This window comes from Sapajus apella, unplaced genomic scaffold (genome assembly GCF_009761245.1).
Source record: "Sapajus apella isolate SASKATOON/1434 unplaced genomic scaffold, GSC_monkey_1.0 scaffold85, whole genome shotgun sequence".
Classification (NCBI taxonomy): Eukaryota; Metazoa; Chordata; class Mammalia; order Primates; family Cebidae; genus Sapajus; species Sapajus apella.
This window is the reverse complement of record NW_022437025.1, coordinates 5,769,567-5,796,620: the sequence shown is the minus strand read 5'-3', so window position 1 is coordinate 5,796,620 and position 27,054 is coordinate 5,769,567. Positions and strand designations below refer to the sequence as shown.

The following is a 27,054-nucleotide window of genomic DNA, read 5'->3' as shown; positions in this document are numbered from 1 at the left end:
GTGAGCCAAGATCACGCCACTGTACTCCAGCATGGGTGGCAGAGCAAGACTCCATCTCAAAAAAAAGAAAAAAAAAAAAAAGAAAGAAAGACAAGAAAAGAAAAAGGGTTTTTTAAATGTTAGAGACGGGGATAGCTTTCCGGCCAGCAATGGAGCATACTTCTGAAGACCCCAAGTAGAATCAAAAGGAAAAGTTGCAGCAGATGCTAGGATCCATTCTCACCCCTCACAGCCTGGTGGCCATCTAGGGGAGGGAGGAGGAGACAGGGACATTGCTGGTACCCACTGCCTGGGAAGCCCCGGTGAGTTCTCAAGGAGCCCACAGCAATCCTCAGGCTGCCGGGCACACAGGGCAACCCCTCTCCCAGAGGCCGAGGGACAGGGAAGGGTTCTCCATCAGTACTTTCCAAAAACAGGCCACCCGTTTCAGGGAGAGTGTAAACTCAGTGTCCACGACGCTCCCAGGGTTGCTGGAAACCCTGCTGAACTTACTAGCTGGGCAGGTGTGGTAGAGGCGCTCTACCATCCTTTCAGAGCTTGGGCCTCCCACCAGCCCTGAGCTCCTGCAGAGAAGGAGCTGAGAGATCCCCAGATCTGCACAGGCCTCCTCTTGCCACCACGGCCTGGGCAACAGAGCAAGACTCCATAAAAAAAGAAAAAGGCCAGGCACCATGGCTCATACCTTAATCTCAGCCCTTTGGAAAGGCAAGACTGGCGGATCACCTGAGGTCAGGAGTTTGAGACCAGCCGGAGCAACATGGTGAAACTCCAGCTCTACTAAAAACACAAAAAAATTAGCTGAGCGTGATGGCAGGTGCCTGTAGTCCCAGCTGTTTGGGAGGCTGTGGCAGGAGAATTGCTTGAACCAAGGAGGTGGAGTTTGTAGTGAGCCAAGATCGTGCCATTGAAGACTCTGTCTCAAAAACAAAAAAAAAGAATCACGAGGTTTCCCTTGAAGGGTTTTCCTTGCCGTGGTATTCAAGAACATTCCAGGAGGCAGGCAGACTCCTTCCTCTAAAGATGCCTCATTGAGAAGCTAGACAGTTACATGCTTGGTACAACAGGCTGAGCCCCCACTGCTGCCACTCACAAGAGCTCTGGGCATTTGGAAACTGGAATTCCCGAGTTTTCAAGGCACTCAGCCGTTCTCAGCCATGCAATCAGGAGGATCTTTGCAAAATGCAGATCTGATCTCAGGCCCTCGCATCTACGTCCACCTCAGCTCCCAGCAGCTGGGTCCTCCCCAGTGTCACTCCCTCCTGCTGCTGTGGCCTGAATATCCAATACCCTCCCAACCCTGCAAATTTACATGTTGAAATCCTAACCTCAATGTGCTAGTGTTAGGAGATGGGGCTCTGGGGAGTTGCTGAGGTCATAAGCGTGGATTAGTGTCCTCATACACGAGACTCCAGACAGGCCCCTCACCCGCCACCATGTGAGGACAGAATGAGATGGCGCTGTCTAGGAACCAGGAAGTGGACCCTCACCAGACGCTGAATCTGCTGGTACTTTGATCTTCGACTTCCAGGCTCCAGAACAGTGAAAATAAATTGTAGCTGTTGATAAGCTCCGCAGTGTGCAGTATTGTGTGACAGCAGCCCGAGTGGACTGAGACACACCAGCACCACAGGGCCTTTGCACACCATGTTGTAGCTGCCAAGGGTGTCTTTCTTCTCCAATTCCCCTGACTAACGCCAACCAGGCTTCAGGTCTCAGCTTCCCTCATGAGGCCAGTATATTAGTCTGCTATCACACTGCTAATAAAGACATGCCTGAGACTGGGTAATTTATAAACGAAAGAGGTTTAACTGACTCATAGTTCAGCATGACTTGGGAGGCCTCAGGAAACTTACAATCATGGCAGAAGTGGAAGCAAACACGTCCTTCTTCACATGGCGGCCGCGAGGAGAAGTAGAATGAACAAAAGTGGGGAAACGCCCTTATAAAACCATCAGATCTCACCGGGCGCCGTGGCTCATGCCTGTAATCCCAGCACTTTGGGAAGCCGAGGTGGGTGGATCATCTGAGGTCAGGAGTTCAAGACCAGCCTGGCCAACATGTTGAAATCCCATCTCTACTAAAAATACAAAAATTATCTGGGTGTAGTGGCGGGCACCTGCAGTCCCAGCTACCCAGGAGGCTGAGGCAGAAGAATCATTTGAACCCGGGAGGCAGAGGTTGCAGTGAGCCAAGATCATGCCACTGCACTCCAGCCTGGGCAATAGAGCAAGACTCCGTCTCAAAGAAATAAATAAAATAAAATAAATAACCATCAGATCTCATGAGAACCCACTATCATAAGAACAGCACGAGGGTAACTACCCCCCTGATTCCATTACTTCCCACCAGTCCCTCCCATGACACATGGGGATTATGGGAACTACAATTCAAGATGAGATTTGGGTGGGGACACAGCCAAACTCCATCAGCCAACCATCTCTCATGTCCCAGGATATGTTTCTATGACATCTGTCACAGCTGCAGTATCTCTCTGAGTCATGTGAATGTTTGATCATCACCTCCTTTTCTCCCTGAGACCACGGACTTCCACCAGGGTGGGACTCCACCTGCACTTGCTCTCCTTGTGTGCAGCCCTGGGAACTTGTGAATGGGTGAACGTGTTCTCCCTGCAAACCTGGTATTCTGTTCTCCTAGACCACCTTGTTTTAATAAAATTGTTTGATTGTAAAGGATATAATAAGATGACAGAAGATTTGAAAATTAACAAAAAGTGTAAAGCACACATGCTAAAAACTCGACTACAGGCTGTCTTCTGTGGACATTTTTCATAATTGACAGCATTCCTTGGGTTTGATTTTACATCTTACTCTATGAGTGAGAAGTTCACATAGCTAACCAACTCAGGGCTGGGCACGGTGGCTCACGCCTGTAATCCCAGCACTTTGGGAGGCCGAGGCGGGCAGATCCCGAGGTCAAGAGATCGAGACCATCCTGACCAACATGGTGAAACCCCGTCTCTACTAAAAAATACAAAAATTAGCTGGGCGTGGTGGTGCATGCCTGTAGTCCCAGCTACACGGGAGGCTGAGGCAGGAGAATTGCTTGAGCCCAGGAGGCGGAGATTGCAGTGAGCCGAGATTGCACCACTGCACTCCAGCCTGGCCCCTGGCAACAGAACGAGACTCTGTCTCAAAAAAAATAAAAAAATAAAAAGAAAGAAAAAAAAACAACTCATGCCATTCATGCCATTAAGATATTCTAAAATCTTGGCCCGACGCAGTGGCTTACGTCTATAATCCCAGCATTTTGGGAGGTCAAGGTGGGCAGATCACTTGAGATCAGGAGTTCAAAAGCAGCCCAGCTAATATGGAAAAACTCCATCTCTACTGAAAATACAAAAATTAGCCAAGCATGGTGGCACACGCCTGTAATCCCAGCTATTTGGGAGGCTCAGGCAAGAGAATTGCTTGAACCTGGGAGGTGGAGGCTGCAGCGAGCTGAGACAGCCACTGCACTCCAGCCTGGGCGATGGAGTGAGACTCTGTCTCAAAAAAATAAAAAAATTAGGCCGGGTGTGGTGGCTCACACCTATAATCCCAGCACTTTGGGAGGCTGAGGCAGGCAGATCACTTGAGGTCAGAAGTTCAAGACCAGCCTGCCTGACATGGCAAAACCCTGTCTATACTAAAAATACAAAAAATTAGCCGGGTGTGGTGGCAGGCACCTGTAACCCCAGCTACTCGGGAGGCTGAGGCAGGAGAATTGCCTGAACCTGGGAGGCGGAGGTTGCAGTGAGCCAAGATCACACCACTGCACTCCAGCCTGGACAGCAAGAGCAAGACTCTATCTCAAAAAAAAAAAAAAAAAAAAAAAAAGTTAAATAATTAAATAATAAAATCTCTCACCTAAAGGACGCTTCATGTCACGAGGCAGGGTTGGCGCCTGGCCATGCCTTTCCTGGACATTGCAGCTATTTCCCGTTAAGCTAAATAGCCAGAATCATTTATGCATAAACAAATGCTTGCCAACCACATCAGCCAGATGAGGCGGCTTCCTGGAGGAAACAGGCACATTCAAGAGCCTCTGCTTTTTGCCACAGCATGGAACAGGTTGTAGGAGAGGTTCCCAGCGGGTCCTGGGTGGGAGCGAATAAAGGCGGGTTCCTGTCTTGGCCTTACTCTTCCCTCACCCTGTAACTTCGTCTTCCTTGGGCCTGTTTCTCCATCTGGAAAGCGAGGAGTTGGCCATGGGACAGCTGTAAATTAACACACCTACAAAGACTCTCGTCCTCATCACAAAGCAGGCGCTACCTGTCCTAGCTGGCTACTCAACACTCCATGTTATTCTGTCGCGTTTAACTTCCACTTAATCCTGTGAGCATTCTCTCTCTTGCTCACTTTATTTTTTTAAGACAGGGTCTGGCTCTGTCACCCAGGCTGGAGTGCAGTGGCACAATCACAGCTCATTGCAGCCTTGAACTCCAGGGCTCAACACAGTCCTCCCATGTCAGCCTCACCAGTAGCTGAGATAACAGGCGTGCACCACCATGCCTGGTTAATTTTTTTTTTTTTTTTAGAGATGGAGTCTCCCTTTGTTGTCCAGGCTGCTCTTAAACTCCTGGGGCAATTCTCTCACCTCGGCCTCCAGAGTGCTGGGATTACAGGTGTGAGCCACCATGCCTGGCCTATGGATTTTTTTTCTCTTTTTCTTTTCTTTTTTTAAGATAGAGTCTTGCTCTGTCGCCTACGATGGGGTGCAGTGACACAACCTGGGCTCACCACAACCTCTGCCATTGGGGTTCAAATGATTCTTGTGCCTCAGCCTCCAGAGTAGCTGGGACTACAGGCAAGTGCCACCATGCCCGGCTAATTTTTGTATTTTTAGTAGAGATGGGGTTTCACCATGTTGGCCAGGCTGGTCTTGAACTCCTGACCTCATGATCTGCCCACCTCGCCCTCCCGAAGTGCTGGGATGACAGGCATGCGCCACCGCGCCCGGCCGGGAATGCTTTTTAAGCTGATTTTCAGAGATGAGGAACTGCTCAGAGCGGTGGCTTGCACCACTCATAAGCCACAGATGGGGAAGCTCTAAAGTTCCAACTCCTGATATGCATAACGTGGAGAAAAAAAACGGCTGAAAGGAAATCTACCCAGATTTCAGTGGGTACTTCCAGAAAGCAGTAGCGCAAGTACAATGTGTTTTTTTCTTTGGATACATCTGAATTTGCCATTTCTGTTGCTGTTTTTGAGACAGGGTCTTGCTCTGTTGTCCAGGCTGGAGTGCAGTGGTGCGACCTCGGCTCACCGCAACCTCTGCCTCCCAGGGCTCAAGTCATCCTCCCGTTAGCCCCCCAAGCAGCTGGGACTACAGGCATGTAACACCATACCTGGTTAATTTTTTCTATTTCTGGTATTTTGGAGAGCTAAGGTGAGGGGGCTTGGCCCTCCGTTTTAAAAAAATGCTGTGGGCCAGGCATGGCGGTTCAGACCTGTAATTCCAGCACTTTGAGAGATGGAGGTAGGCGGACTGCTGGAGTCTAGGAGTTTGAGACCAGTCTGGGCAACATAGTGAGACCCGCCTCTACAAAAAAAAACAAAATTAGCTGGGTGTGGCGGCATGCACCCGAAGTAGACAGAGGTCTCGCCATCCTGCCCAGGCTGGTCTCCAACTCCTGAGCTCAAGCAGTCCCCCCGCCTCGGCCTCCCCAAGTGCTGGGATTACGGCCGTGAGCCTCTGTGCCCAGGCCGGCCCACACCCAGATTTTTTACAAATGGGTATGAATTACTTTAATGTGGAAAAAAAAAATAAGTGTTGTTTTTCAAAAATAAGATACCTGTTGGTACATCTGACTCCCCTGTAAACTGAGAATGCCTGGGTTTCTTTTCTGTTTGTTTGTTTGTTTGTTTTTAGAGACAGGGTCTTGCCCTGTCGCCCAGGCTGGAGCACGGTGGTGTGATCATAGCTCGCTTTAACCTTGAACTCTTGGGCACACGAAATCCTCCCACTTCAGCCTCTAAGTAGCTGGGACTACAGATGTGTGCCACCAGTCCTGGCTAATTGTTTTCTTAATTATCATTATTTTTGGTAAAGACAGAGTCTTGCCATGTTGCCTGGGTTGGTTTTGAACCCCTGGGCTCAAGCGATCCTCCCCCCTCAGCCTGCCAAAGTGCTAGGATTACAAGCCTGAGGCCCTGTGCCTGGCCTGAGGAGGATTCGTTTCTGAGTCACTTCTGAGTCACACGAGATACTGTGGTAAGTATTTGAGTAATAATAAAGGCAAAATTGTTTAACCTGTGAAAAGCACACAAAGAGCAAAGCCCCTGCCATAAACCAGTTCATGAGGGGCCCACACTAGCTGGGCCCTGGGACGGCCCTAGGTCCAACACAGCCCACTTCCAAGCATCACAGGGACATGGCGACGCTGGACTGGGCACGTATAGCTGCCACTTCTGGGCAGCAGTCTGCCACTCTGTGACTATGTGACCTGTGCAAGGTGGCAGGTCCCCCAGATCACAGCTGCCTCTTCTGTAAAGCAGTGATATACCCATCAATCAAGGAGCTAGCATCTCTCACAGAGTGGCTGCTGTCCCTGCCTTCAAGATCCTCTCCATCTCCTGGGGTGACAGCTGGGTAACAGGTGGATGGGGAGCTGTGGCAGGCTTGATGGCTTCAGTGTCCCCATTGAGAGAGACAGCTCAGTCCACCCTGCCAAAATAGGGACCCGATCTGGTGCCCTTAGAACCTACCTGATGACCTCCTCTGGGAGGTGCCACAAGTCCCTGTCCCACACGAAGACCCCCATCCTGCCACTGCCCGAGCCAACTCCAGCCTCTTCTTTCCAGAAACCGCATCTCCCAATTCCTTCTGAGAGCTTGGGGAGGTGGCAATGGTTATCCCCATTTTACAGATGAGGAAATTGAGGCTTAGAGGCAAAGTTAAGATGAGCCAATGGGCTGGGCATAGTGGCTGATGCCTGTTATCCCAGCACTTTGGTTGGCTGAGGCTGGTGGATCACTTGAGATCATGAGTTCAAGACCAGCCTGGCCAACATGGTGAAACCCCGTCTCTACTAAAAATACAAAAATTAGCTGGATGTGGTGGTGAGCACCTGTATTCCCAGCTACTCAGGAGGCTGAGGCAGGAGAATCACCTGAACTCAGGAGGTAGCAGTGGGCGAGTGAAGATCACGCCACTGCACTCCAGCCTGGGTGACAGAGTGAAACTCCATCAAGCCAAGGTGGGGGTGTGTGGCCCAAACCCTACCCCATGCTGGGGGGAGCCAAGGTGAGGGAGTCTGGCCCTCCATTATAAAAATGGTGTGGGCCAGGCATGGCGGCTCACACCTGTAATTCCAGCACTTTGGGAGACAGAGGTAGGAGGAGTGCTTGAGCCTAGAAGTTTGAGACCAGCTTGGGCAACATAGTGAGACCCCATCTCTACAAAGAAAAAAAAAATGAAGCTGGGCACGGTGGCTTGCACCTGTGGTCCCAGCTATTTGGGAGGCCGAGGTGGGAGAATCACTTGAGCCTGGAGGTTGCTGCAGTGAGCTGCGATGGCCCCACTGCACTGGGGCCTGGACAACAGGAAAAACATAGTGCTGTGACAAGGGGTGGGAAGCAGTGTAGACCGGCGTGTGTAGACCACTCTTTCTGGAATCTTGACAGCATGGGGCTGGAGAGAAGCTGGGGCAGCTGGCAGGGAATAAGCCTGGAGGGGTTTTCTCCTCCAGGCATGAGCGGCTGAGCCTGATTCGAGGCTGAGGGCAGATGCTGGTGATGAGGAGGGGCCCGCGCTTCTGGGGCAGGGTGGGGAGGCTGGGTCGGCCGTGGGTGCGAGGAGCCTGCAGTCCCCTGTGCCTCCAGGGAAGGGGCTTGGTGGACCCTGAGGGCGGTGAGGTGAGTGGCTCCTTCTTTCTCTGCCCTGAACCCCAGGCCCACCTTTTCTGGGTTTCCACTCTGGGGAGGATGATTCCATGCTTGTTGGGGGAAGCCAGGATCTTCCAGGAGGGCCGGACCCCCGGGGCTGGGAACATCTGGAGGCGAGATCCTGTAACCCGGACCGCCAGCCTCCGCCTGTCCTGAGCGCCCATGTGCCAGGGTGGGCTCACAGTCTAATGGAGGACGCAGAGTGACAGACAATGCTAGAGGCCATGGAGTGGGACCTGGGGAGGCGAATGTCCAAGGGCTGGGAGAGGGACACTCTTGGAAAAGAAACCACAGGGCCAGCGCCGCCCCACCCACACCTCCAGACGACACCCTTCATGATGTGCTTCTTGGCAAATCTTGTGGGCTGCTTTAGAGTTCAAAGGCACTCCCACCCGCTCCCTGCCATGTGGGAGGAGGAGGACTGGTCATTTATTCAGACGTTCACTACCGAGACCTTCCCCAGCTGGCTGTGCTGCATGGGGCTGGAGTCCCGAACTCTGCTGCTGCCCCCAGCCATAGAGACGCCTGGGAATGCATGAGGGGCCCTGGAGGCCCCTTTGGAGGGAATGGCCGGCTCTGCCAGGCACGAGCAGTCAGGGGAGGGGAAGGGAGGTAGGTGGCTGGAGAAGGTAGGAGGGAGGTTGAGGCAGGGGAAGCTTGGACCAGTGCATCCGAGACTGATGTGCTTGGAAACCGCACATCAGATGGGGCGCTAGATTGACGGATGGGGTGCAAGGTTAGGCTGGAGCCAGATGTGGAGGAGGAACAGGAAGGACGCGGGCTGATGCCCCACAGAACATCCTGGTGGCCTTGGTGGCTGGAAGTAAAGCAGCATTGGAGGTGTTTCCGTCTACTGTGTCGCCCCAGCCTGCCCCAGAAGTATGGGGCCCCTCCTCCTGGGACACTGGGCAGCCCCTGCCTTGCTCATTTCTGGCTAACTCACCCTTGCCCTTCCAGGCCGAGGAATCCCCTCCCCTTCACCTCCCCATCCGCCACCATTAAAACAAGAACAGATTCTACCCTCCCACTGTCTGTGCAGAAGGCCTGGCAGGGGAGAGGCTTAGAACATCTGTGAGCAGACGGACAGCTGCAGGGGGCGTCTCCTGGGAGGCCTGGGCTCCAGTGAGGCCCCTGGGCAGGGATGGGGAAGCTGAGGCCTGCTTCCTCCCTGAAGAGGAAGGGCAGCGCTCCTTAGACGGGCAAGAAGGCACCCAACTGTTTCCGCGGGATCTGAGAACAGCCAGCTGCAGCGGGGAGGAAGTCAGGGGCTGCGGGGCTGCGGGCAGGGAGGCTTCCCTCTGAGCCTGCTTCCTTTCTGCCCCTTGGGTGGGTGTGAAGGTGAAGAGAGCTGACGCACACACCGTGTGGGGCTCGGCAAGGCTTTGCTGCTGGTCCCTCCCGTGGGGGCCCTGGGCTGGGCTGGGTGCCCGGGTCCAGGAATACGAAGGCATTCAAGAATGCGGGGAGGGGCAGCCAGGGGCACAGAGGTGGGTGAGAGTCAGGGGTGATTTCCCGAGGGTCAGAGCACCTGGGGGAGCTGGCCAAGCACGGAAGGGAGGAGGGATAAGAGGGGATGGGGGCGCGGTGGGGGTGCAGGTGGGGGCACAGCGGTGCAAAGGCAGGGATTCGAGAGAATTCCAGTAACTTCTGGGGATCCCCGGGTGGTTCTGTGGGCCTGGGGAGACCTCAGGCCTGGGGACAAAGGGCCTCACGTGTGGCAGGGGGTCCCCACAGAGGACCAGCAGAACTGGGACCAGAAGGAGCTGGGCCTGCGTCCCCTGCCCACCTCTTCTCTTCAGCCCCCACGCGGCTCCACGTGAGCCCTGACTCCTGCCTGCTTCTAAATCGGGCTTTGCTTTGTGATGGTGGCGGCAGCAGGCAACTGGGTAATGCCTTTAAAAATAAGGCTACTTGGAAAATTCCACTTTGGTGTGCTGTCGCATGGAGCCCCACCCCCAAGCGCTGTTTTCTTAGCACCTAGAGCCTCATGGCCTCCAGCACTGGGTGCCTCTCAGGAATCGCTGAGCCAGGGCCACAGGGGATCCTCCAGGTCTCCTCCCCCAGCCCAGACCAGAGGCTCCAGTCTTTGTACCATTAAAACTTACTTCTTCCAATTAATTACTTGGGATACTCTGGGAATGAGTGACCATAGGTTTTGAGCCAGACCTACCTGGATTCAAGCGTTCCAGTACAATGGAGGCATAGGGTCTCTGGGAGAATTAGATGCTGCGGAAGAGGGCAGGTCACACGGCCCAGCAGACACACAGCTCTCCTGTCCTCACTCCCAGCAACGGCGAGTGTCGTGTGGCCCCGGATTGATTCCGTCACCTCCCAGAGTCCGAGTTTTCCCATTCAGAAAATGGGAGCAGTCCTTGTCTTGCTTCTCTCAAGGCCGTGGGGGGAAGGGCTGGGAAACCTTATCTGATGCCCTAGGTTCCTGTCCTTCTCTAGGCCTGCTAGTTACCCATCAGTGAGCATGGCATATAGCATAAATATAGTATACGCTTGCTGGGAGCAAATTTTTTTGTTTTTTTTTGAGATGGAGTCTTGCACTGCTGCCCGGGCTGGAGTGCAGTGGTGCCATCTCGGCTCACTGCAACCTGCGCCTCCCGGGTTCAAGTGATTCTCCTGCCTCAGTCTCTTGAGTAGCTGAGATTACAGGCACCTGCCATTATGCCCAGCTAATTTTTCGTATTTTTAATAGAGACGGGGTGTCACCATGTTGGCAAGGCTGGTCTCAAACTCCTGACCTCCTGATTTGCCCACCTCAGCCTCCCAAAGTGCTGGAATTACAGGCGTGAGCCACTGTGCCCGGCTGGGAGCAAATTTAAACATCAAAACATATAAGCAGGTGAGGTGCGATGGTATTGCCTGTAATCCCAGCACTTTGGGAGGCTGAGGTGGGTGGATCACTTAAGCTCAGGACTTTGGAACGAGCCTGAGCAACACACCAAAATCCCGTCTTTACAAAAAATACAAAAAGGCCAGAGGTGGTGGCTCGTGCCTATAATCCCAGTACTTTGGGAGGCTAAAGCAGGTGGATCACCTGAGGTCAGGACTTCAAGACCAGCCTGGCCAATATGGCAAAAACCCGTCTCTACTAAAAATAAAACAATTAGCCGGGCATGGTGGTACGTGCCTGTAATCCCACCTACTTGGGAGGCTGAGGCAGGAGAATTGCTTGAACATGGGAGGTGGAGGTTGCAGTGGCTGAGATCGCACCATTGCACTCCAGCCTGGTTGACAGAGCCAGACTCTGTCTCAAAAACATCAACAACAACAACAACAAAACCCCATAGGCAGCAGATACTCGGCTGAGCTGGTATGCCCGTTGGTGATTCTTCCCATCTTCTTTAGTTGCTATAGATGGAGTGCATTCACTTGCTTTAATCACATTCAGGTGGGACTCTTAGCTTCCGCATTTCCTCTGTGCTGTCAATTCTTTAAAGATTTTTCTGATGCCTCCTTTGGTGTTACTCTGTTCATTCCCTTCCCTCATTGCTGGATATCTACATTATGTTCAGGTTACTGTTGTAAGATGAGGCTACTCCCAGTTTATGAATGGGAAAACTGTGGTGAACATCTTTTGATGACAATCTGCCTCAATTTAGGGATAATTTTATATGCGGATGGTTCTCTTCGGTTGTGTTATGAGACCAAAGGGATTCTCTGTGTTAGAATGTTTTCATTGGTGCCTTCTTTTGCTGCACCCGTGCCTTTGCCCTTTCGTGAATGTGCTGCATCTGAGTTCCACTTCCCTGAATTTGCTGCTCTGAACGCAGTGCAAGCTAGGACACACGTAACTGCCTTTGTTAACTGTTGAGATACAGCTGCTGGGCTCGCACGCAGGCCTGAGGTGCGGAGGTTCGCAGAGGCTCCTCTGGCTGTTTGATGCTTTTCCATTTCGGTGCCTCCAGCTGCCCTGTGTGTGCCTGAGGTTGCTGACCCCCAGCCATCTGGGCTATTCCTGCCTTCGTTTTTTTTTTTTTTTTTTCCTCATACTGCTCAATTTCCAGAACCAACAAGAGAAACCTCAATTCCAGGCATCGTGTCCTAAAAATGAGAAGTCCCATCTCCATGGTTAAGGAGATGACACTCCGAGTTATGGAGGCCGAGGGGATCTGCTTCTTCATGGGCTACTGAGAGCCCCTGGGCCAGAGGGAAGCTCTTCTGAAATCAGTTAATGCTTCTCAATCTGCCTCTGCCCCATAGGGATGGACCCATTGCCCAGTTAAGCTCCTTGTGTGTGACAGCTGCTATGACTTTTATTCATGCTGTGACCCCTGGTGGCTCCGAATGGGAACTGGGGTAAGGGGATTGGTAGGGTGGAGACTGGGCAGCAGCTTCTGGACTGGAGGGTGGGGGGCAGAGCTGGGAGCCCTGGGCTGCGTGGCCTCACTGCCCAGCGCCCGTTTCCTTGCCTGGAAAATGAGAGTCCATGTGCCAGCTTGGCAGCTTGTGCGGATCAACTGTGGTAACGGAGGTGAATCAGCCAGCACAGCCCAGGGCACCTGGGATGGCTCCAGGTAATTCACACACCCATTGGAGCTCACATCTAGGGGCTGGGGAAGAGCTGGGGCAAAATGTGTGTTGGGGAAACTAGAAAGACCCCCCATCTCTTGAGACGGGGGAGCGTGGCAGGGTAGGAGGCCTCTAGCCTCACTGTATGCACACCTCCCATCCCCCACCCCACCCCAGCTTGGGTCATTCCTCACACCTCTCTGTGGGCCTCAGTTCTCCCTCTGAATAGTCAGAGGAGACTTGATGCTAAGAATCCTGCCAGCTCTGACACCTTGTGATGACTCTCCTGGGACATGCATCTGGTCAGATAACCATTTTCTTTGCAAGGGGACAAGCTGCATTTTTCTTTTTCTTTTTTTTTTTTTTTGAGACAGGGTCTTGCTTGGTCACCCAAGCTGGAGTGCAATGGTGTGATCTCGGCTCCCTGCAACCTCTGCCTCCCAAGCTTAAGTGATCCTCCTGCCTCAGCCTCCCAAGTAGCTGAGACTACAGGTGTGTGCCACCACGCCCAGCTAATTTTTGTATCTTTTTTTGTAGAGAGGGGGTTTTGCAACCATGTCACCCAGGCTGGTCTTGAACTCCTGGACTCAAGGCATCTGCTCACCCTGGCCTCCCAAAGTGCTGGGATTACAGGCATGAGCCACCACCAAGCCTGCATTTTCACGATGCCACATATGTCTGTCCTGGAAGCCCTGAAATAGCAGGAGTTGTGGGCTGTGGGTCACCCTGGTGTCCCTACCACCAAGCAGGAGCGGGCACCGAGCGGATGCTCAGGACTGGCTTCCATAGACACTGAACACCCTGGAAAAGGCATTCCCTTGCCCTGCTCCAAGCTGAGCCGGCCCCTCCTGCCTAGCAAGCTTCGGGAGGCTCTGAGGTCAGGCTGGAAAAGGTCCCTCGATGGGTGTCTGAGGAGAGGGGGGGTGTGCCAAGAGCTCTCCAAACATGCTAGCAGAAACTTTCATTTCACTTAGACTTGCTTAATCCTCACAACTCAACTTGGGAGGTGGAGGCGCCACGCTTGTTGTACAGATGGGAAAGCTGGAGAGGAGCAGGGAAGGCTTCCTGGAGACCTGAGGAGTTAGCCAGCCCTGGGGCTCCCATGCAGAGGTCCTGTGCCTGGAACTGATGAGAGGGAGCTAAATGGCCTGGCTCTTGTCCACACTAAGTGATGGCTTTAGTAGGGAGAATCCTTCTGGAAACCTCAGGTAGAGTCTGCATGGGGAATGAAATGGCTTTATCTAGCCAGTTATGATGGGGTTTGATGCCTAAGGACCAGTTAGTAGGCAGCAGAGCTGAGATCCAAGGCTGACCGCCTGGTCGCAAAATTATCTGCACATCAGAGATGGGGGTGAGCAAGGTGCCGGGGTGTGATATGACCACATACAGCCACACGTCTAAATCCTGTTCACTGTGTTCTTAATTTTGTGAGACTCAAATGCAATGAAGATTTATCTGTAACACTTCTGGGCGCTGAGGGCAAGAGGTAAGGTGTGAGTCAAATCACGTTGTGGGTGCAGGTGACGACAGGCTCCCGGAGAGATGGGGTGGGCACAGCATGATGGCGAGTGAGGAAAAGGCAGGCAGAGGGCGCCAGGTGCAAATCTGCAGGACCACAGACTTTGGTTCTGGATACAGAACAATGGTTCCTTGTCATTGTAGGGTTTTAGACCCTAAGACTGAGAATCAGGGCTGGAAGGGATTTGGGAGCCGAAGGCAGATCTATTAATCCAGCGCATTAAACTGCTAATTAAGTCACAACTGAAGCAGTCTGTACTTTTCCATTAGGATTTACTTAGAACAAGCTGGGGAGGCCTTGTTTTAAGAGGTATGAAGGAGGCCTCATATTATTTTTACTTAAAACCCCCAGAAATGTAAGCATTTATAAAAGTTCTATTATGCGGCACTGCAAGGGAGTTTAATGTTTGCTTTCAAGAGATAGCCTTTAAAAATCTCTCTCGCTTCTGCGTCATATCTCATAGGTGCTGAGGGTCTTTACAGCCATGAGCTGAAGAGGAGACGCAAGTACGGGGTTCCCTAGCCCATCCCTAACGACCGCAGCGGAGACAAATCTTCCATTTCATGCTTCCAGATGCTTCCTGTAATGGAGAAACTCCTCCTGCCTCTGACCTTTCTGAGCAGCTGAGTCTTCCCTTAGATTGGGCTGTCATCAGTCTCTCCAGGTTTCCTCTCTGGCAATTTATCTGCCAATGACAACCCTCAGGGCTCTTGGTTGGCAGGAGCCAAAGCCGAGTGGAAACCCAGGCCTTCTGGCTCCCAGCCGCTAGGATTTCTCCTCTTGCCCTCAAGTCCCCAGAATCTAAGGACAACCCAATAAACAGATATCTACTATTTGCCAGGCCCAGGGAAAAGAGCGGTAAACAAGATCAGCCAGGCTTGCCTCACGGAAACCACAGCCTAGAAAGGGAATGAAGACCAACTGCCCGTCCACAGGGGCTTCTCACACACTCTCCATCCACCAGGTCGTGGATCTGGGGCAGGGAACCCGGCTTCTGCCCCTCTAAGCTACTGACCCACGCGGGTCCTCGGGCGGAGGGCTTCATCTCTGAGTCCGTTTCCCGCTTTGTACAACGGCTCTGTTCATAGATCCCGCTTCTGGAGTTTGTGCAATGCTGAACCCAAATATGCACATAACGCCAGGACAGTGGCTTCCAAACCTGAGTGCACATCACACAGCTTCCCAAACTCACGATGCTTCCATTTCATCTTCCGGGGCTGTGACTTAATTGGCCTTGGGGCGCGGCCTGAGCTTCGGAATATTAAAAGCTCTGTAGGCGATGCTGAAGTGCAGACCAGTTTGGGAACTACAACGCCAGGCACCCCGTCAAAGCGCGATAAGAGAGAACGTTCGGAAAAGCCCTTTACAAATTAAGAGACTGAGGCTGGCTGGGAGGACGCCGCGGCACCGCTCCCAAGGCCACCGCGGCGGGGCCTGAGCTCCGGTCTCACGCAGACCTTCCCTTCCACGGCGGGGCTCGGGCCGTCTCCCGCACACCGGCCGGGGCAGGGGCGCCCATCGATGCGCTCCGCCGCTCGGCTCTCCACGCCTGGGCCCTGCCCGTTCGAGCCCCTTCCCCCTCCCGGCCGCTTCCCACTTCCAAGATGGCCGCGGGTGGAGCCGACCAGGTAAGGGGGCCCCTGTCGGATGTCCGTGGGGGCCCTGCGGACACAAAAGCTCGCTCAAGGCAGTCCCTCGCCATTCCGGCTGGTCCTCGAGAGAGAAAAGGGCCGGCGACGCCGCTTCGGAGGCCCGCGGCGGGCGATCTCCGGAAGAGGGACAGCCGGGAAAGTGCCGAGCTCTAGACGCGGCGGGACGGGCGGAAGAGCAGGCGCGGGCCGGTAGGGGGCGGGGCGCGAGTACGTGGGGGGCGTGTTCAGGGGCGGGGCGGGGGCGGGGCGGGGGCGGGGCGAAGGGGAGAGCGCGCGCCGCTGTTCGCCGCGGGCGGCTCGCGCGCACCTGCGGGCTGGACCCGCTGCCTGACGCGCGCCGGGCGTCCTCGCCGTGCGAGTTGCGCGTCCCGCGCGGCCTGGGCTGCCGGCCCACGGGTCCCGGGGATGGCGTCGGAGCCGCGCTAACTCCGGTACTGAGGGCCTCCCGCGGGGGCCGGGCCTCGGGCCGCGAGGGAGGGGAGGGCGCTCGGGGCCGCCACCTGCTGCAGCGACGGCCGGGGCGGGGAGCGGCCGGGACGAGGAGGGTCGCCGGCGCTGCTCCTGCTGGGCGCCCCTCGCTGCGCGGCCGCGGCTCCTGCACGCCAGGGCAGCGCTTGCGTGGCGCCCGGGGGGGCCCTTTCGCGGGGCCGCCGGGGCGGGGGGCAGCAGTCGAGACTCGGCGGCCCTCGCGGAGGCGCGCGCTGTGCCCGGCTCCTTTCCGGAACTTGACGAAAAGTTTTCCTTCTCCGACACCGGGCTTCGGACCCTAGAGGAGGCGGCTGAGTGGGCTAGACCCCGACCCCGGAGCCCCCTTCCACCTCGGACCCTCAGTCCCCGGGCAGCGGACTCTCTTCCTGGGAGTCCCGTACCCCCGTTTCATCTAGGACCGCTCTATCTCTGGAGCCCCTGGCCTCTGGAACCCCCTTTCATTCGAAGTCCTGACCTCCTTGGACCTCAACCTCGCCCGAACCCCCTGTCCCTGGGTCAGGGAATACCTCTGCCTCGGAGCCCCCCATTCCCAGGCCGCGGAGACTTTGGCCCGGGGACCTTCGCTGGGCGGGGACAGCTGCCTTGAGGAGTGAATCCCGGGACCACGGACCCCCTCTCGCCAGGAGTCTCTCCAGGCTGTGGGGCGCGGCCCTGTTGGGGGCGGCTGGTCAGGAGAATAAGGGAATGGCCCTGCGGACTTCAGATCCAGCCACCGCGAGGCCCGGGCAGTAGGCATTTTAGTAACTGCGCCTGACCAGACCACGTGAACCTGTTTCTGTCTTAAAGTTGCACAGGACTCCGTTTTCTTCAGCTTGGAATTGGAAGCTTTGCTTGGGAAGGTGCATTTGGCCCCTGGGCATCAGCTTAGTTATTTCATACACTGAGGCTAGCTGAGGAGGGTGGCCGTGGTGGTGTCTTGGGGACCAAATGCTCACTCTCCTGTCCCCAGTATTGCAGGATGTTGGCACCCAGTTGCTGTCTTGCCTGGCTTTTATAGAGGTGGGTTGCCTGATGGAAACTGGTATTTGCTTTGCCTGGTCTCAGCTCGTCGTCACAGCAGTCTTGGAACACTTCCTGTTGCCCAGTTGATCTGGCCAGTATCAACCCATATCTCAAGTTTGGGTTTGGCCTCCCTCTCTGACCAACCCCTTACTGCGTCTTTGCTGTGTGTTTGGCCCCTTGAGATTGTGGGCTCCACAGTGCTAATGAGATCCCAGTCCTAAGAAGAGCCTGGCATGAACTTGCTGTTTGGGGTCATTGGGCGAAAACACCTTTTAGGAAACATAAAGGGTGTCAGCTGAGACTAGGGAGACAAAGTAACTGGCTTGTAACCACCCAGATGGGGAGAGGCAGAGATGGGATTCACATTGAGGCTGGCTGCTGGGCCAGGCTCTGCTCGCCTCTGTGGCCTCCGCTGTCCCAGCACTTCGCACCGAGCTGGGCTTGATTCCTGTTGGTATAACTGTGTTCACCATCTGCCCACAGCCTACCCTCTCACATTCAGCTTGGGTGCTGCCTCGCCTGGCTGCTCCTGTTCCCCCATGTTCCTTTAGCCCCTGCAGTTCGTCCCCATTGGGTGCGCTGTCTCCTGCCCCACTCCCCATTTAGGGAGTGAATTCCTGTCTTTCATGCCCTCACCTTCCCTCCTCTACTCTGGTTGATTTCTTAGCTGGTGCTTTGTAGAAGGCGTCTCTGAAAGTGAGGACACAGCTAGTCAGAGCAGCTTGTTTGAATCTCTCTCCTATGGATGTCTCCAAGCCTCAGCACAGGGGAGGTTGGGGGTGCTTTGGGGAGTCTTTGAGACCTTGGAAAAGAGTTGTCAGTGTAAACATTAATACGTAGAGAACACGAGAGGATTTTAGGAAAGTGAGTATGTGTTTGTTAACTTAAAATTTTTTTTTTTTAGAGATGGGGTTATGCTATGTTGTCCAGACTGCATCTGAACCCCTGGGCTCAAACGATCCTGCGGAGTAGCTGCAATTGTAGGCACACATCACCATAACCGGCTTAACATTTGTTTTAGGACTAGGTATAAAGAGCGTTTCTTGGACCTGGGTGGTTTAATATTCTTGATTGTCCATCTGGAAGGCTCTCAGGGACTGATGAGCTTGGTTAGTCACTTGATTTTATAGATGGGGAAGTTGAGGCCCAGAGCTTCGTCAGTATCACATGGCAGGTGTGGGAAGAGAGACTGGTGACAGGAAGAAGCTGTGCATTGTGGCCTTGTAGACACACACTGGCTGTGTCTGGCCTTGCTTATGCAAATGGTTGCTAAAATAGTGGGGCTGAGTTGGCTGGCCCCATCGGTGGCCAGGAAGGAATAACACCAGCCAGCATTTCCTAAGGCTTACCTGTGCCAGGCACGATTTTAAGGGCTTTATGTGGATTTCTTTCACTAATCTTGTCAGCTGCCTAACAAGATAGGGTCTCTTATTGTCTTCATTTTGCTGCAAGGAAACCAAGGCACAGAGAAGTTAAGAATCGAGTCCAAGCTCACACAGCTGGTCAACAGAGGAGCTGGGATTCGAACCCAGGCAGTCCGCTGCTGGAACCCTGCATTATTTTTTCCCTCTTGTTTATTTTGTTATTTTGTTTAGTTTTTGAGACAGAGTTTCGCTCTTGTCGCCCAGGCTGGAGTGCAATGGTGCAAGATCTCAGCTTACTGCAACCTTCACCTCCCGGGTTCAAGCGGTTCTCCTGCCTCTGCCTCCCGAGTAGCTGGGATTACAGGCATGCTCTACCATGCCTGGTTAATTTTGTATTTTCAGTAGAGACGGGGTTTCACCATATTGGCCAGGCTGTTTTTGAACCCCCAACCTCAGGTGATCCACCTGCCTCGGCCTTCCGAAGTGCTGGGATTACAGGAGTGAGCCACCACTCCCAGCCTATTTAATTTTTAAAACTTCATTTGAAGCCTAACACACATACACAGACATGTAAGAATGGTTAAGTGTTCAGCTTATTGATGATCAGAGTTGTTGGGTGAAAACACCTGGGCAATATTAAGGGCGCTGAGAGGAAGGCAGTTAAAGATTAGGGGCTGTGTTTGTAAGTACTCCAGCAGGCCGTGTATGAGCCTTGGTGTCAGATCTGGTTTGAACTCAGTTTCTCTTGCCATGTGACCCTGGGTGAGTAACTTAGCCTCTCTGAATTTCACAGTTTCTTCTTGAAAGAAGGAACTTGGCAGGCTTGTGATTATTAGAGCATATGATGGCACCCTGCATGTTTGGTGCATGCTAAATGCTCAGTAAATTGTTTCTCTTATTAATAATTAAGGTTATAAATTATACAGGCTTTAAGTAGTCTATCTTCCTAATGTTTCTTTTGCCTCCCATTCACAGGTACTTAGGAAAATTCGTTAATTAGTAATTTACCAAATCATTAAATGAAGCTGAAACATTTTGCATTGAAATTCTTTAAATTGTCCTGGCTGGGCATGGTGGCTCTTATCCCAGCAGTTTGGGAGGTTAAGGGGGGTGGATGGCGAAACCCTGTCTCTACCAAGACAAAAACAAATTTACTAGGCAGGCATGGTGGCGTGTGCCTGTGGTCCCAGCTACTCTGGATGCTGAGGTGAGAGCCTTGCTTGAGCCTGAGAGATGGAGGTTGCAGTTAACCCAGATCACATCACTGCATTCCAGCCTGGGTGGCAGAGACACCATCTCAAAAAAAAAAAAAAAAGTTTCACCTGTGCCTTCCATAACCAGTGGTCAGTCTAAGTTAAAGTGTCCACTCAGGGTTGTGAAGGAGCCTTTGGAGACCTGAACAATAGTCAGTTTGTGCCTGGTTTGCTGAAACATTCATGGGCTGAAACTTATTTAAACAGCGTTGTATTAAGTGACAGGTTCCTGAAAGTTGCCACCACTCAGGCTCTGGAGGAATATATGTGAGATTCTAGGAAATTCGTTTCTGGACTGTTTTTATCCGAAAGAATCACCCATTTAAAAGCCAAACTAGGCCGGGCGTGGTATTTCACATCTGTAATCCCAGCACTTTGGGAGGCTGAGGCAGGCGGATCACCTGAGGTCAGCAGTTCGAGACCAGCCTGACCAACATGGAGAAACCCCATCTCTAGTAAAAAAACAAAAATGTAGCTGGGCATGGTGGTGGATGCCTGTGATCCCAGCTACTCAGGAAACTGAGACAGGAGAATCACTTGAACCCGGGAGGTAGAGGTTGTGGTGAGCTGAGATCACGCCATTGTACTCCAGCCTGGGCAACAAGAGTGAAACTCCATCTCCAAAAAAAAAAAGCCAAACTACTTTTATAGTGGACTTTTCCATTTTACATAATGCAAATCAGTTCATTGTGTCCTGCCCTGTGTGTAGCAGTGGAAAGAGTCAGCGCCCTGGAGTTGGGTTCAGGCCAGCCCTGCCCAGCTCCTTTATTATGCATCACCCATTAGACCTCAGCCTTCTTTAAGCTCTTTGTGTGGTTGTGGAGGTGACAGTGCTGGTGGATACAGACATGGACGCAGTGCCTGAAGTGTGTCTGTGCTTGGGGAGTGGAGGCAGCTGCTCATGTTCATGAGCCAGAAGCACCCGGTCCTTTCTGCCATAGCCAGGACTTGAATTAAAAAAGAGAAAGAGGCCAGGCTCAGTGGCTCACACCTGTAATAATAGCTCTTTGGGAGGCTGAGGCGGGTAGATCACTTGAGGTCAGGAGTTTGAGACCAGCCTGGCCTACATGGTGAAACCCTGTCTCTACTGAAAATACAAAAATTAGCTGGGCGTGGTGGCGGGTGGCTGTAATCCCAGCTACTCTGGAAGCTGAGGCAGGAGAATCACTTTGAACCCAGGAGACAGGCTGTAGTGAGTCGAGATCGTGCCACCGCACTGGGTGACAGTGACACTATGTCTTAGAAACAAAACAAAAAGAGAAAGAGAAGCACAGGGGTTGGTGCTTGTGTCGCCCTCTACCAGGCAGGCCAGTTCTCAGGGAGGTGCCGTGTCGCTCAGTGGGTTCTCCTTGGCGTTAGAGACTCAACTGGGCTATTTCTCTAGAACAGTCCGCCCGCCCTCTGGGGCTGAGATGAAGGCCTGATGGAGCAGCGGCTCCGTGAGGAGGTTCTTAGTCCCCCCAGAATCCTCACCAGGAAGCATGGGGGACCCTGAGAAGCCTTGTGGAGAATCCTGTGGGTGCCAGGGACAGACGACTCAGGTGGGGACCCCCTGCGACCGCGTTGGGGGGTCACTGCACCTGCTCAGCCCAGGTTCGTTATTCCCATCTGGAAATGGTAGGACGCAGTCTGCTGTTTACAGGCAAGGTGAGCAGAGGTGCTTATGTCTGCAGCAGGCTTTCTTGAGCAGCAAAGCTTATCGAGGGCCCTTGGAGCCACAGACTTGAGTTCAAGCCCAACTCTGCCACAGGACAGTGGAGACCTTGGGCAGGCCGCATACCTTGGCTTCCTCCTCTGGGTAATGGGGATACGACCTGGCTCCCAGGGCTGCTGAGGGGCTGTGAAGCAGAGCAATGTATTTAGAGTTCAGGACGGTGTCTGGTTCTCCTTACATTGCCGTCCTGTGGTGCTGCCCTGGGGGTGCTGTTATGTATTGCAGGCTGGTCCTGCCCTCTGGAAACCTTGGCTCTGGGACCCGGATACCCTCAGGCCATTGCAGAGTAGGAATGAGCTATGTGGGCCTGACCCTTAAGGATAAGAATCCAAGCTGGGTTTGGTATCTCATGTCTGTAATCCCAGCACTTTGGGAGGCCAAGGTAGGCAGATCACCTGAGCTCAGGAGCTCAAAACCCATCTGGCCAACATGGTAAAACCCTGTGTCTACTTAAAAAAAAAAAAATGCAAAAAATTAGCTGGATGTGGTGGTGGGCGCCTGTAATACCAGCTACTCAGGAGGCTGAGGCAGGAGAATTGCTTGAACCTGGGAGGTGGAGGTTGCAGTGAGCTGAGATTGTGCCACTGCACTCCAGCCTGGGCAACGAGAGTGAAGCTCTGTCTCAAAAAAGGATAAGAATCCACAAGTCAGTGGCCAGAGCTGGATTGACGGCAGGCTTGGCGGTGAAGTGAGTGCACTGTCCTTTGATGATCAGATAGGGCAGTGGTGCCCCCCGTGCCATTGGGGTTTGAAGAGACAGCTGTCCTGTGGAGTGTCAGAGAGGAGCTGGGACAGGGAAGGCTTCATGCTCCAGCCCCGGAAGAGGCTGCCGGCTGATGTCTGTATAGACGGCAGGCAGCATGCCTGCTCCCTGAAGCCACTATGGGTGGATTTATTCCCCTATGGGAGCATACCTACATCGTTTGGTTTGGCCTTTGTAAACAGTTTCTTTTATTTAGGAAGACTTTGGTCAAGACCTTTCCCACTGCTTTTTGAGGAGGAGAAAATCAAGCAGTTGCTTCTAGACAGCCTTGTTTCCCAAAGCCACATGCAGAGTCACCAGCAGAGCTACCCTCTACTTTCTGACTTGTGTTGAAGATTGTGGCTCTGGTGGAGTGACGGTTGATTGAATCCCTCGGGGGCAGCTGTCCTCTTTGCTTCCGCCCGATCCGAGTCTTGGGAGAGGTAAATACAATTCAGATGGCGTCCTTGCTTGGAATGAAAATTTAGTCTTCCTCTTGGCCGGAAAGTGATGACTCATCACCATTTGACTTGAGTTCTTGCCTCCATGGCAGGGTGCTAGGCCTGGTGCTGGGGCCGTTCCTCCTGTGCCTCAGGCACCTGTGGGTACCTGCTGCAGTGGTCACTGCCGCAGGGAGATGCTGTCTCTAGGATGTTAGTGATTTGGACTTTGGAAAACAAATGTCGAAGGAGGAATTTTCACTTTCCTGACCATCACATGCTGACAGTGTTCCTCACTGTCTGGCCCGCATCTAACCGGTGTGTAGGCAGGCGCTGCCCAGCTGCTGTGTGCATGCTCTGGGGAGCTCCGTGGTAGGGGAGTCCTTCCTCTCATTCCTACCTCCAGTGCTCACCGAGCTCTTGGAACACAATCCAGCTCTCAGCAGATGTGTCTTGGATGGGACTGTCTCTGAAACCTGCCTACTTCAGAACTTAGTTGTTAGTAGTAATTAATTCAGCAAGTAGATTTTTGAAGCCTTAATCCATGCCAGGCATTTGACCAGAGAATAATTCCCAGAAACAATTAGAGCTGTGCCTGCCTGAAACAGAATCCAGCGGGGAGAGAGACATGAAGACGGTTGTAAAATAGTTGTTTCTGGTGGGGTGTGGCCGAAAGGAGCCTAAGAGGAAGGAGGCCCTGCAGCTTTCTGGGAGAGGAAGGGAAGGCTTTTCAGAGGAGGTGGCCTTGGAAAGCACCAGTTGAGTGTCTCTTTGTGCTATCCCTACCTGGGTTCTGAGGCCCCTGATGACCTAACTGGGGAGGGCACCTCAGGTGGTGGTACAGTAGATCTGAGTGTTTGGGCTGGTTAGGGGCTGACTGCACAAGGCTGGAGAGGCAGGCACAGATGGATCAGGAGGGCCCTGTGTGCTGGCTCGGGGAATTCAGGCTTAGTTTGTCTTTTATGAACATGGACTTGGAGGCAGGCCATCTACAGTTGGTCTCCTCGCTAACGTCCAGAGTCCACCCATGAGCCTTGTCTCAGCGGCACATACCTTGTTTGTACAGCTTCCCCCACGAAGGGTACCAACAGGAGGCAGGTGGCCTTGGAGTGTGGCTTCTGCTCTAGTGACGCTGGTGGCACCAGACGGAAGCGCTTGAGGACAGGTGGCCTTGGCCCTTGCAGAGTTTGTTTTTAGAGTATGTTGCAAGCGGAAGCACCATTTTCCCTTTTAGGTTTATTTCCCTGAAGACTGACGCCCTGTTCCTGAGGTTTAAGGAACTTAACTGGACTTGGGACTAGCAAAGGCCTCAGAGGTTGCCCAACTTCTCTGTTAAAGAGACCTGGGCTGCTGTCCCCAGTCCCCCATGGCAGAGAAGAGTAGTAGAGAAAGGTTTTCTTTCTCTACCTAAAGCCAGACGGGTTTGGGCTCTGCCAGACCTCACTTCCTTCTTCCTTGTGCTTTCTTCTTGGTGGCATTTCAGGGAAGGGGTCCTTGGATTGCCATGAATGAAATCCTAGAGTTTCACCAAAATGGTTTCCAATTCCAGGCATGAGTGATGCCTTCTGCTTGCCTAGGCACTGAGTTTCCTAGGAAGGATAGACATTTTTGTGTTCCCGTCTACTCCGTTAGCAGAATTTGTGTTCTAACCACATTTCTTTTGTGGCAGCTGGCATTTTTATTTTTTGCTGTACTAAGAAGTAGAGGGAGGCACACCTTCATTGGGCACCTATTGTGTCACTAAGGGGCTGGGTTTGTCCGTACCTTCACCAGACCTTCTCATTTCTTTTATCCTCAGACTGGCCTGTGAGCTGGGGTATTGCCCCATGTTACTGCTGGGGACGAGGGAAGTTAGGGCTCAAAAGGGTTAAGCACCTCATTCGAGGTTGCCTTACCTGGCAAGTGGCAGAGCCGGAATTTCAGCTGGTCCTGTGAGAGGTGCTCAGCTGTTGTTTAACGTGAGGATTTCCTCTTGCATGTGTGGGTTTTTGCTAGTTTGATCTGTTAGAGTGTTGATGGTGTTTTGATAATTCTAATTACCTTGACATTGTCAAAGATTAGCTCTTAACTGTGTGCTACAAATGTTTCTTACTCTGTTTTCCTTTTAATTAACTTCCAGATTTGTATATATTTGAATCTACCTGGATTATATCTTACTTTTATTAATTCTGTTGTTTCCTAACATAGCAACTGGAGGGATTCTTCCCAAGCAGGGGACACAGAGGGTCTGCAGTGGCCCTGCCTTGGAGGGCTCATGGCTCTGGGGAAGAGCGGTGAGGGCTGTGAAACATTGAAAATGGGTTCACGTGTGTGGAGGCGATGTCCAGGTTCTTCCAGACGATGACCTGAGTTTTTGCTGTATAGATTAGAGAAACGTTTTGTTTTTTTGCAGCACCTGTATAATTTCACCTTTTTATTTTTTGAGACGGAGTTTTGCTCTTGTTGCCTGGAGTGCAGTGGCATGATCTCAGCTCACTGCAACCTCCATCTCCTGGGTTTAAGCTGTTCTCCTGCCTCAGCCTCCCAAGTAGCTGGGATGGCAGGTGTACACCACCACGCCTGGCTAATTTTGTATTTTTAGCAGAGATGGGGTTTTGCCATGTTGGTCAGGCTGGTCTTGAACTCCTGACCTTAGGTGATCTATCTGCCTCGGCCTCCCAAAGTGCTGGGATTACAGGTGTGAGCCACCATGCTGGCCTATAATTTCGCTTTTGTATTAAATCCTACTTTTGTCTGCATTTTTGCTTTAGTGTAGTTCAGTGTGGTTCTAATGTCTAAGAAAAATTGGTGATCAATTAGTATAACACTGGGATTAAATAATCCTTCCTTACTCACTGGTCATATTTCAAGTTTTTGTTTTTTATATGTATTTGAGATGGAGTCTTCACACCAGGCTGGAGTGCCGTGGCACAATCTCGGCCCACTACAACCTCTGCCTCCCGGGTTCGAGTGATTCTCCTGCCTCAGCTTCCTGAGTAGCTGGGATTACAGGTGCATGCCATCACGCCCAGCTAATTTTTGTATTTTTAGTAGAGAGGGGGGTTTCACCATCTTGGTTAGGCTGGTTTCAAACTCCTGACCTCATGATTTGCCTGCCTGGGCCTCCCAAAGTGCTGGGATTACAGGTGTGGGCTACCGTGCCCTGCCTGTTTGTTTTGAAACAGGGTCTTGCTATGTTGCCCAGGCTGGAGTCCAGTGGTGCTGTCGTAGCTCACTACAGTCTTGAACTCCTGGACTCAGGAGATCTTCCCTCCTCAGCCTTCTCAGTAGCTGGGACTACAGGTGTGCACTACCGTCCCTGGCTAATTTTTACTTTTGGTAGAGATGGGGGTCTCACTGTGTTGCCCAGGCTGAATCAACTATTTGTATATAGTTGAGCCTATTTCTGAATTCTGCATTTTGTTTCGTTCCTTCACATTTCTAGTTTTTCTTCCGGGCTGCACTCTTACTGGCCCCTTCAGTTTCTGGGAAGGAGGGAGATTACTCCCCTCCCTTTCTCTCCTTTTTTTTTTTTTTTTTTTTTTTTTTTCCTGGAGACCAGATTGTGCCCTATTACCCAGGCTGGAGTGCAGTGGTGATCATAGCTCATTGCAGCCTTGAACTCCTGGGCTCAAGTGGTCCTCCTGCCTCAGCTTACCAAGCAACTGGGACTACAGGCATGAGCCACTGTACATGGCTCCCCTTTTTCTGCTTTTAATGAATTTGCTTTTGCTGGTTGACACTGAGAGGCAGGCCAGGCTTCCTGAAGTAGGAACATGCAGGCTCCTTACACAAGCTAAGATGTCACCGAGGAAGGAGTGGTTATCATTCTTTCTCTGTGCTTGAAACCTTCAGTTACTCTCTGTTTGATGATAGCAGCTACCAACAAAGTGCCTGTTGGGGGCCAGGTGCCTATTAAATGCTTTTCTTGTGGTACTTAATTTAATTCTGCCAAGGCAATAGGGTGGAGCTGGGATTAGAGCCCAGGAACATCTGAGTCCAAAGCCCTGTTCTTTATGTTGTTCTCGCATGTGGACCAGATTTAAATGCACTGCCTGATTTCTTTCTTTCTTCCTTTATTTATTTATTTATTTTTATACGGGAGTTTTGCTCGTGTTGCTCAAGCTGGAGTGCAGTGGTGTGATCTCGGCTCACTGCACCCTCTGTCTCCCAGGTTCAAGCGATTCTCCTTCCTCAGCCTCCTGAGTAGCTGGGATTACAGGTGTCTGCCACCATGCCTGGCTAATTTTTTGTATTTTTAGTAAAGGCAGGGTTTCACCATGTTGGCCAGACTAGTCTCGAACTCCTGACCTCTAGTGATCCACCTGCCTTGGCCTCCCAAAGTGCTGGAATTGCAGGTGTGCGCCACCACACCTGGCCATTTTAAATAAAAATAAAAGGGAGCAGTTTATGCCAGAGTTCTCAGTGTGCTGGGGGCTGCATTCTCCAGTCTAGCGTGCCTCATACCCGCCCTTCCTGATTTGTCTTAGGCT

The 27,054-nt window shown here is 52.5% G+C and overlaps 1 protein-coding gene across 4 annotated transcripts in view; it reads left to right on the top strand.

Annotated features, from left to right (window-relative positions):
- The first annotated feature begins 14,298 nt into the window (after nucleotides 1-14,298).
- TBC1D14 (TBC1 domain family member 14) overlaps nucleotides 14,299-27,054 on the top strand; it is a 125,491-nt gene continuing 112,735 nt past the window's right edge. For 3 of the 4 annotated variants that reach the window (XM_032254124.1, XM_032254123.1, XM_032254121.1), the window contains exon 1: nucleotides 15,827-16,009. The gene's annotated coding sequence lies outside the window, so the exon portion shown is untranslated. Of the gene's footprint in view, nucleotides 15,555-15,826; nucleotides 16,010-27,054 lie in introns of those variants that run through there. The other variant, XM_032254122.1, reaches the window with a different exon arrangement.